Source organism: Canis lupus, chromosome 10 (assembly GCF_003254725.2).
Source record: "Canis lupus dingo isolate Sandy chromosome 10, ASM325472v2, whole genome shotgun sequence".
NCBI classification, from domain to species: domain Eukaryota; kingdom Metazoa; phylum Chordata; class Mammalia; order Carnivora; family Canidae; genus Canis; species Canis lupus.
Window position 1 is genome coordinate 17,230,584 of NC_064252.1, and position 10,457 is coordinate 17,241,040.

At 41.5% G+C, this 10,457-nt stretch overlaps 1 long non-coding RNA gene across 1 annotated transcript; it reads left to right on the plus strand.

The window, feature by feature from the left end:
* The first annotated feature begins 1,577 nt into the window (after positions 1-1,577).
* On the plus strand, positions 1,578-7,011 carry LOC112665299 (uncharacterized). Its single transcript, XR_003140310.3, has 3 exons — positions 1,578-1,952; positions 4,242-4,378; positions 5,427-7,011. It is a non-coding gene; the product is annotated as an uncharacterized LOC112665299 (long non-coding RNA).
* The last annotated feature ends 3,446 nt before the right edge of the window (positions 7,012-10,457 follow it).

Below are 10,457 nucleotides of genomic sequence, written 5' to 3' on the forward strand. Positions count from 1 at the left end.
TGGGCTTCCAGGTTATGGCAGATCAAGCAACTTAAACAGTCTGTGGGGACACACAAGGTGCTCCTTGCAGCACGACAGACATGGCAAGAGAATGGCATCATGTCAAGTGCCAAGTGCCTTGAATGGCTGAATCACTGTGGCAGACGGCCCCATTGATGGAGTACTACGAGGTCCTCTAAGGACACAGCTCATGACGCTCATGACCCGTTGGGCCTACAATGATCTGATGTGTTCTGGCACATGACACCTTGGAGATAAACATAGAGAATAGCTTCATCCCACCCTTCCTTTTGTCTTAAAACACCCTCTTTAGTGTGATCTTTTGTGAGGCCTGCAGACTTTGTGCAACGACAGTGGAGCTGTGTTCTACACAGGATACCTGGGGCCGTGGGTGAAATAAGAAAAATGGTAGTGAAACGCAAAGACACAAATTGCTCTGAGTGAAAAAAACAAAACACCCCCCACTCCTCAAAAGCATGCAATCTATTCTGCACCATTCCAACCTAGGGGGGGAACAGTGTCTTATCACCTCAGACGTAGCCGGAGGTTAGGGGTGGAGGTTCAGGTCTCTGCGTTTGGGCCTGTGCGGCACTCGTGTGGAAACACTACGGGAGGGCCCCAGGTTTCTCTCCATGTTTGTGTGGGGGCCATCTCTCTGTAGAGAACCCTCTTCCCATTCGCACCTCAGAAGAGCACTGCTCCTTGTTTGCCTGGTGCGCCAATCATTGTATAGGGAGTTAGAAGAGTTGAAGCCACAGAACATCTCCTCCAAATTCTCCTGGGTGCAGCTCTGCAAATACAGTGCCCCATATGTACAGGGCCAAGAGACATTAGGGTACTCCCTCCACAACACAAGAAGGAGACATCCCCTTTAGAAATCGTGTTCTCGGCTTCACATCACAGGGGCAGCTGAAGGGACATCTGGCAAGGAGAAGCCAGATGAAAGACACTCTTGCACTCATGACTTACATACTTGAAGTTGAGCTTGGCCCTCACACTCACCTTCTCATCTTGCCTTCTATGACCTGGCGTCTGAACACCAAAGATGTGTCAGGCTTCCAAACTATGGCAGCTGGTTTCTGCCCAGGAAGGGCATGTTCCTCTCCTCTGTCCCCTCTACACACACACACACAAACACACACACACACACACAGTCTCACACTAACACACCCTCTTACACATACACAAACGGACACACACTCAATGAGGGTTAAAGAGGTGCGAGCCCGCTCAGCTGAGATTACAGCATGGCCTGCTCTCCATTGGTCTCCCCCAAGGTGCCTTGTGGTACCTGTTGAAGTCTCCCGCACATAACCAGAACCTTCGGAAAGAGGGCCATACTGACGTCCATAGAGGCATGAACATCTCTCTTTCTGGACTCTCCTAAGCCCAGAGCCACTGAAAGTAGGGCAACAGCAACAGAAGATCTTGTTCTCCTGACCGGCTCCAGTTACGTGAGCTGGAAAGAGGGACATTGTTCAATGCAGCTTCCTAGTTACCAGAGTTCTAAATCCTTTACACACTTGTCCCCAAGGAAGTGACATCACTTTTTCAAGATTCCAGCCCTTGGGCCCCTCCCTTCAGTCAGACCTATCCAGAGCCCCTTCTTGGCAGATGACTGCTTGCCCCACGTTATCTCGTTAACTTTACATCAGGAGCCAAAAATACCATAGGCAGAACTCTCTGAAAATGCAAGGAAGGTCCTACTTTCCTGAGACGAATCTGAATTCAGACCTTTCTTTCTGTGCTTACTTTCCCAAATCTGTGACCTATCTAACCCACCGTGTCTCTCACATAGTCCCCAGGTTCCCACCCTGCACGGTGATAGAAGAGGCAGAATCTCCTTCCTAGGGACATCATCAGGGGTCTATGGATGATATTTGTAACGCACGTGAGCTGCTGCCCTGTGTATCTGAGGTGCAATTTTAAGGATGGTGCATTGATATGAATGGGTGAGATGTGGCATGGGGTACCACTTGAAAGTGGCCTGGGTACCAGCAACGTAATATCACAATGGTCACTTTACCTCTGGTCTCATTTCAATGGGGGAAGCAGGATGGGATGGGAATGCTACAAGATGCAGCCATGGTCATCTTCTGTAGTCAAACCGTCCAATTGTGTCCTGTTCTATTTTGAATGAGACCGAGGTGCTTCCTTCTGGGCTCTGGGGTTCGCAGCCTTCACAATGGCTCCCAGCGATAATGACCTGTGGCATAAATATCCCTGTGTCACCGCAAGGTGTTTCGTGATGGGTTTTGACCAACACGATACATCCAACACAATGGCATGTCACACCTAAGTTCCAAATGGAACTATGCTTAATGTTAGTGTTAGGCTTCAGGTTGGGGTTAGGGTTAGATTTGTGGTGTAGCGTTAGGGTTAGGGTTAGTGTTAGGGTTAGGGTTAGGATTAAGGTTTAGTGTGAGTGTAAGGGTTACTGTTAAGCTTACGGATTTGGATTATGGCTTAGGGGGAGGGTTAGGGTTCAATTTAGGGTTCAGGTTTGGGAAAGTTAGGGTCGGATGAGGGAAACCCTTGTGAGCAGCCGTTACTAATTAATAATGGCCTGTTTTGGCCAAATCAAGTCCAGTATTTCTAGATCTTTGAATTTTTAAGCTAGAATATGTATTTTATGTGAAATCTCCAGATCCTGTAGATGTTTGCTCATTTTAATATGCTAAAAACCGAACAAATTACACCTATGAGTTAAACTTGGTTCTTCTGCAACAAGTTTGCAATCTTTGTTATAGTGTTTCACCAGGTGGTCCCTGGATCAGTAGCATCAGCATCACGTGCAACCTTAATAGAAATGCAAGTTCCCAGGCCTCACTTCATCTCTCCTGAATCAGAATCTCTAGGGCTGAGGCCCAGGAATCATGTTTTAATAAATCCCCTGGGTGGTACTGATGTGTGCTGAAGTTTGAGAACCATTCTTTTGGAGCCTGGAAGTTGATAGCACAGTTTTTATCTGGGGAGAGCTGTAAAGACAAAAGTTCATTGAATACCCTCCTGTAGATTTATCAAGTGCGTGTATCAAAAATACCAGATGTATATTGTTGCAGATACAGATGACTGTTTATGTATATATAGATTTTTGCCAGCATCAGAATATACAATGATTAAATCACATTTTGTTCTTTCTTTCCTTCTTCTTCTCCTTCCTTGCCCCTCTGCTCCTCCATCACAAATGAATAGTAACTCTGCCACATTTTGACTTTACTAGAACACATCTTAGATTTTATTTACTGATGATTAAAAGATATGTTTGTTGCTAAATTGAGTTCTATTTGTTAGAACTTCCATCTCTAGTTATCTTTTGAGAGTGAAGTTTAACTTATATGGTTTTATGTAAACCTGGCCTCCTAATAGCTGACCAGGTTGTTCACATTTTAAAGGCCAAGTATACCAATATTTTCCTCCATTCTCAAGTGTTGAGATGATTGCTATCCTGATGATTGTTCTGAAAATGCTCCTTTTTGTGTTATCCATAAGCACAATTTATTCATTTAAAAGTCCTGAATATCTGGCTAATCAAATTAATCATGCATTACATATAGCTAATTTCCTTACATTGTAAAATACACAGAAAACTTTTTATAAAAAGTAAAGCTTTTTATGATAGGAAAATTTCATGTATGTCTTGTATAATGAAGTGCTAAAAGTGTCCTTTCGAGTATTTATAATGCTGAGATTGAGAAGTTTGGTATAATATGATTTAAAGTAATGGATAATGGTATTTCTCTGACTTATTTCACTTAACACAATAATCTCTAGCTCCATCTATGTGATTTTGCTCATTCGTGGAATTTAAGAAACAAAACAGAGGTGCCTCCCTGGCTCAGAGGAGCATGTGACTCTTGATCTCACGGTCGTGAGTTCGAGCTCCACATTGGATATAGAGATTATTTAAATAGGTCAACTTAAAAATCAAAGGGGAAAAAAAAGAGACAAACCAAGAAACAGATTCTTTAGTTCTAGAGAACTGATTGACACCAGAGGGGAGGGGGTTCGGGCATGGGTTAAGTAGATGATGGGGATGAAGCAGTGCACTAGTGATGAGCACTGGGTAATATATGGAAGTGTTGAATCACTGTGTTGCACACCTGAAACTAATACTACATTGTATGTAAACTAACTGGAATTTAAATAGAAACTTAAAAGTAATGGATAATGAATTAATAAAAAATGGACCAAATTATATTTATACATAATATTAATGAAAACATGCTTATATCCACCAGGTAAACCAGACTTGAATACAACATTGCCAATCAGACAAACCACATCAATTTTCAAACAACCAGTAACCAAAGTCACAACTCACCCTAGTAATAAAGTGAAATCAGACCCACAACGAATGAATGAGCAGCCACGTCAGGTAAGGATCTAATTGGTTCTCCAATCCTATTTGTCAGAAAATTCTATTTTTCCCAGACATAGTTCAAGTAAACTGGTTAAAATGGAAGATATTTGGAAAGAAAATTGTTTTATGTTCCAGGCTGTTACATGAATTCTGGAGAATAACTGTAATATAATATTTAGGTAAAATGTTTTTTAAAAGTTACTGGATTGAATCTAAATATTATGGACTACATTTTTATGCCTTTGTGTGGTAATGTACATCAGATTTGCTTTTGCTAATATTAGTTTTTTTTTTAAGATTATCTTTCCAGAGGATAATATTTCCTAAGGGGATGAAGCATGCAGTTTGTTTTGCTTAGTTTAGAAAAATATTTTCTATTACATAAAAACTACTTTTGTTCTGATTTCTTATTGTATGAAAGCTGTCCCTCCCCTTTTGAAAAACAGAATTAAATAAACTTTGTCAATATGGTATATTGCCCTGTGACTTCTTTTTGCATAAATTGAGTTTATATTTCTCTTTCTTATTGCTTCAAGCTGTATTACACAGAATCTGTTCTTAGAAAAAAAGTATTATCTGAGAGGCCTCCCTGCAGCTTAATAATGTCACATAGCAAAAAAATAATAATAATAATAATGTCACATAGCCAGAGGAGGGAGACTTGACAAAATGTTTACCTTTCCAATTAACCTTGCTTATTCACTCCCTAGTTGTGATCCAAAAGTTTAGGCACTTTGGAAATTTTTAGTAGCAATTGGGGTGAGGGAGTGGAGGGAGAAACATCTGTGCCTATTTTTTCTCTCCTTTCTCTGCCTCCTCCCGCTTACAGATTAGAAATGCTGATTTACCTACTACGACGGTCAGTTATCTTTTGCTCTCATATTCTGCATTTAGATGCCTCACTCCACCTTTTCATTTGAATTTTGTTTTCCACTAGTCCCTCAAGTGTGTCATCTCCAGTCTTCATAAAAGATTGGGCCAAAACTTTCAGACAGTTGCTCTAGAAAAAGCTACATAAAGAAATTCAGTTCCCACATCCTCTGTAGTGTTTTTTGCTCTTCAGGTGAGCCAGGAAAACAGAAGATATTTGGAACCACATTGGATCAGCATCTTGTTAGAGATGTCTCAAGATATGGAGTTCTAAACTTGCTTTACTGTTGGTCCCCCAAGAGATTCAACAGGGGCCATGTAAGTGGATCACATCCAGTATAAAATATGCGTACCTGTATGTGCCTTTAGGCTCTTGTCACCACTTAGGTTTTCTCTGAGCCAGTCAGCTTTCTGTACCAGGCTTTCCCCTTCTGTTTTACTACTGTAACCAGTGATAGTCACCAAACCGCTGGTGGTTTTTGAATATTCATTACAACAGGGAAGGAATTCCGCCATTCTGATCTCTGTCCACCTGACTGTAGCCATTCTCTGATTGTATTCTCTCTTAGATACTGTCTAAAGTCTTGAACATCTCGTCCTTTGGCTTTTTGGTGATTTTTAAATCATTTCCTTGTACAGGTTTTTATCAGTTGAAAATTTTCAAAGCATGTAATTGGGTAAGACAGTTTGCCTCAAAAACGCCCAAAAGATAAAGAAAGTGGAATAACTACTAATAACAGTTCCAAACTGGAAACTGGAGTTCTTATTGAGAATAAGTAGTAGATGGATTTTATCCTCAACTTTTCTTTGCCAAATCATTCTCAATATACTCTATCTATAAACACACATATTTTACAGGCCAATTGAGTGGCAAATTATGGTGATTTAATGGGTAACTTAATTGTTTTCTGTACCTAAGTTCTGTCACAGATTTTAACAACTGTACTAACTGTATTTGCTGGGTATTTACCTGGCTCTAGAGAACGCTGGTAATAGAGAGTTTCAAAGCTGAAGTAATCAGTCAGTTGTTCCTTATTCACTGATACATTGAGTCGTTTTATATTTTCCTTCTTTTATTAAAGTTTGTGGCATTGTGCTCAGATGAAAACAGTATGTCAGAAAAGCTAAATCCCTTCCCTCCCCACCTGCACCCAATCTTATGTCATTTTAACCCAGATCTTTTGAGGATTTTATCTTCCATTTAGCTTGCATAGACAGGAAGTGTTAAAAATATTTAGGAGGTCAGCTCTCCAAATGTTTGAACTGTTTTCCCCTTATCCTCATGTCACCTGACAGTTTTGGCTGTTTTTCATTACAACAAGGCATTAGTTGTCATTCCCCTGTCTTTACCTTCAACATAAGAATTGAGGTAATATTTGGCTACTGTCCCACTAACAGGATTTCAAAATAAAGGACGGGACATTGGGAAACTGTAGGAAAATAGCAGAGACAACTTTTATATTAATGTTTTAAAAAAAACAATATGTCATTCTGATTATTCCAGTATAGATTCAGGTTTTTAAGTAAAGGAAAGATGTTGATTCAAAGTATATTTTGACAGATATGTGCTAATCAACTGTTGTTGTTGAGGAGATAGTTGACCAAAAAAAATGACAAATATAATTCTTGCAACTGTGCTTTTACAAAGTCTCGTTGAACTAGATTGGCAGTATAAATTGCCAGATATTCCATTGGGAGAAGTTATTTTGATCATTCAGAAAAAAAAAACTAGACAAAGAGGTTGTCATTTTTGAGACTCCTGTAGATACAAATATTTTTATTCCTTCATGCCACAGTCTTTTAAGAAGGTACTCGAGCTAGTGGTATTATAATTATTTTTAGAGGGTTGAATTTTGAGACCTAGAACTAGGATTAGATTTTTGGATTTTAACTAGGTTCAACCTTGAATAGGATAGGTTGAAGTGATTAACTTAGATGTGAAGCTATCATAGAAATTAAGAATTCTGTCTTATATAACAAACATCTTATGCTTGCATCATAATATGGCAGTTTGATTTGAATTCTATAAATTAGATGACATATAAATTTCTAATGTATTGATTACTTGAAAAAATGCCTTAGCTTTAAAATTGCAAATTAGGGGAGAGGGAGAGGGGCAAGATGGCAGAAGAGTAGGGTCCCCAAATCAACTGTCCCCACCAAGTTACCTAGATAACCTTCAAATCATCCTGAAAATCTACAAATTCGGCCTGAGATTTCAAGAGAGAATAGCTGGAATGCTGCAGTGAGAAGAGTTCACGCTTCTATCAAGGTAGGAAGACAGGGGAAAAAGAAATAAAGAAACAAAAGGCATCCAAGGGGGAGGGGCCCCGCGAGGAGCCGGGCTGAGGCCAGGGCGAGTGTCCCCAGGACAGGAAAGCCCCGACCTGGAGAAGCAGGAGCTTCACCAATCTTTCCCGGTGGAATGGCGCTCGCAGGGAGTTAGAGCAGGACCCCAGGAGGGCGGGGATGCCCTCCGGCTCCCTGGGACACTAACAGAGCAACTGCGCACAGGGAGAGTGAGCCGAGGTCCCTAAAGGACTGACACACGCGCACACATTGACCCGGGAGCAGCTCAGAGGGACTCGGGCGGTGGCTCTGCAGAGAGGGCCTGCACGGCTGGGAGCACGAATCCAACAGCGCAGGCCCTGGAGCACAGGGCGCCGGGGACACAGCCCAGGATCCGGCCTACCCCTGGGACAGGCAGAGGCCATGAGGGCCCAGGACAGCGAGGACGCTCCTGCCTCGAGCTGAGCAGATCAGCGACCCGCCCCCGGAGCATCCAGGCCACTGCAGACAGAGAGCTCTGTAGTTACTGAGGGAGCTGAAGCCAGGGCTCCAGAGCTGGCCGCCGCCACTGTGGCTGTTCCACCTTGGGGCCTCATGGGGTAAACAACCCCCACTGAACCCTGCACCAGTCAGTGGACTGAGCAGCTCCCCCAAGTGCTAACACCTGAAAATCACCACAACCGAACCCTCCCCCAGAAGACCAGCTAGACAGACAAGTTCCAGGGGAAGTCAAGGGACTTAAAGTATACAGAATCAAAAGATACTTCACTGTGTTTTGTTTTTTTGGTTTTTTGTTTTTTGTTTTTGTTTTGTTTTGTTTTTGTTTTTGTTTTTTGCTTTTTAATTTGTTTTCTTTTTTTTTTTTTTTTTTTGCTTTTTAATTTGTTTTCTTCCCCCACCTTTTTTTCCCTTTTTTCTTTTTCTTTCTCTTTTTCTTTTTTTCTTTTTTCTTCCTTTTTTCTTTTTTCTTTTTCTTTTTTCTTTCCTTCTTCCTCTCCACTCTTTTTCTCCTTTTCCCAATACAACTTGTTTTTCGCCACTCTGCACTGAGCAAAATGACTAGAAGGAAAACCTCACCTCAAAAGAATCAGAAACAGTCCTCTCTCCCACACAGTTACAAAATCTGGATTACAATTCAATGTCAGAAAGCCAATTCCAAAGCACTATTATAAAGCTACTAGTGGCTCTAGAAAAAAGCATAAATGAGAATTTAGATCTTATCAGGCAGAAATTAAAAATCAATTGAATGAGATGCAATCCAAACTAGAAGTCCTAACGATGAGGGTTAACGAGGTGGAAGAATGAGTGAGTGACATAGAACACAAGTTGATGGCAAAGAGGGAAACTGAGGAAAAAAGAGACAAACAATTAAAAGACCATGAGGATAGATTAAGGGAAATAAACGACAGCATGAGCAAGAAAAACCTACATTTAATTGGGGTTCCAGAGGGCGCCAAAAGGGACAGAGGCCCAGAATATGTATTTGAACAAATTCTAGCTGAAAACTTTCCTAATCTGGGAAGGGAAACAGGCATTCAGATACAGAAAACAGAGACATCCCCCCTAAAATCAATAAACACCATTCAACACCTCGACATTTAATAGTGAAGCTTGCAAATTCCAAAGATAAGGAGAAGATCCTTAAAGCAGCAAGAGACAAGAAATCCCTGACTTTTATGGGGAGGAGTATTAGGGTAACAGCAGACCTCTCCACAGAGACCTGGCAGGCCAGAAAGGGCTGGCAGGATATATTCAGGGTCCTAAGTGAGAAGAACATGCAATCAAGAATACTTTATCCAGCAAGGCTCTCATTCAAAATGGAAGGAGACATAAAGAGCTTCCAAGACAGGCAGGAACTGAAAAAAATATGTGACCTCCAAACCAGCTCTGCAAGAAATTTTAAGGGGGACTCTTAAAATTCCCCTTTAAGAAGAAGATCTCCACAAAAACAAGGACTGAATAGGTATCATGATGACACTAAGCTCATATCTGTCAATAGTAACTCTGAACGTGAACGGGCTTAATGACCCCATCAAAAGGCGCAGAGACTGGAGCTGACACGCACTCCCTCACAATACCAAAATGCCTGCAGATTGAGTTTTGAACATCCTCACTAGAGATGTTTGTAAGAAGCTCTGGGATGCAATTGGAAAAATGCAGGCTTGGAAGCTGTGTCCTCAGGTGCAGTAGCATGTTATTCATGGAAACTCCTGACTTAGAATGCTGCTACATTCTCAGTGCAGTAAGAAACAGCTAGCTGAGTGAAGTAAGTCAATCGGAGAAGGATAAACATTATATGTTCTCATTCATTTGGGGAATATAAATAATAGTGAAAGGGAATATAAGGGAAGGGAGAAGAAATGTGTGGGAAATATCAGAAAGGGAGACAGAACATAAAGACTCCTAACTCTGGGAAATGAACTAGGGGTGGTAGAAGGGGAGAAGGGCGGGGGGTGGGAGTGAGTGGGTGACGGGCACTGGGGGTTATTCGTATGTTGGTAAATTGAACAACAAAAAAAATTAAAAAAAAAAAAAGAACGCAGCTAGTTGAAAGCTGCCTCCTAGGCATGCTTCCCTGTGAGAGCTGAGCTGAGAGCAGGACCCTCACGCATCCTGATTGCCTGTAGGCATAGCTCCTAACATCCTTATGTTACGTGCTGGAAGAGGCTGTGTGAAAAGCATGTGAAAGCGTCTGGCCTGTACTCACATGTATCTGAGTTCAATAAAGTGATTTCCAACAGCCTTCTTCAATTAGATTGAGCTAGGTTCCAACTCCCATAAATGAGCAACTAGCAGACATCTGCCTCCAAGGCATACACACTTCTGAGAGTTGAGCTTATGGCCTGTACCTCCCATATCCTGACTGCATGTACCCTTCACTTCTAAAAGTTCTATGTTCCATGCGTGACGGAAGTGGTGTGAGAGGTAAGTGGAA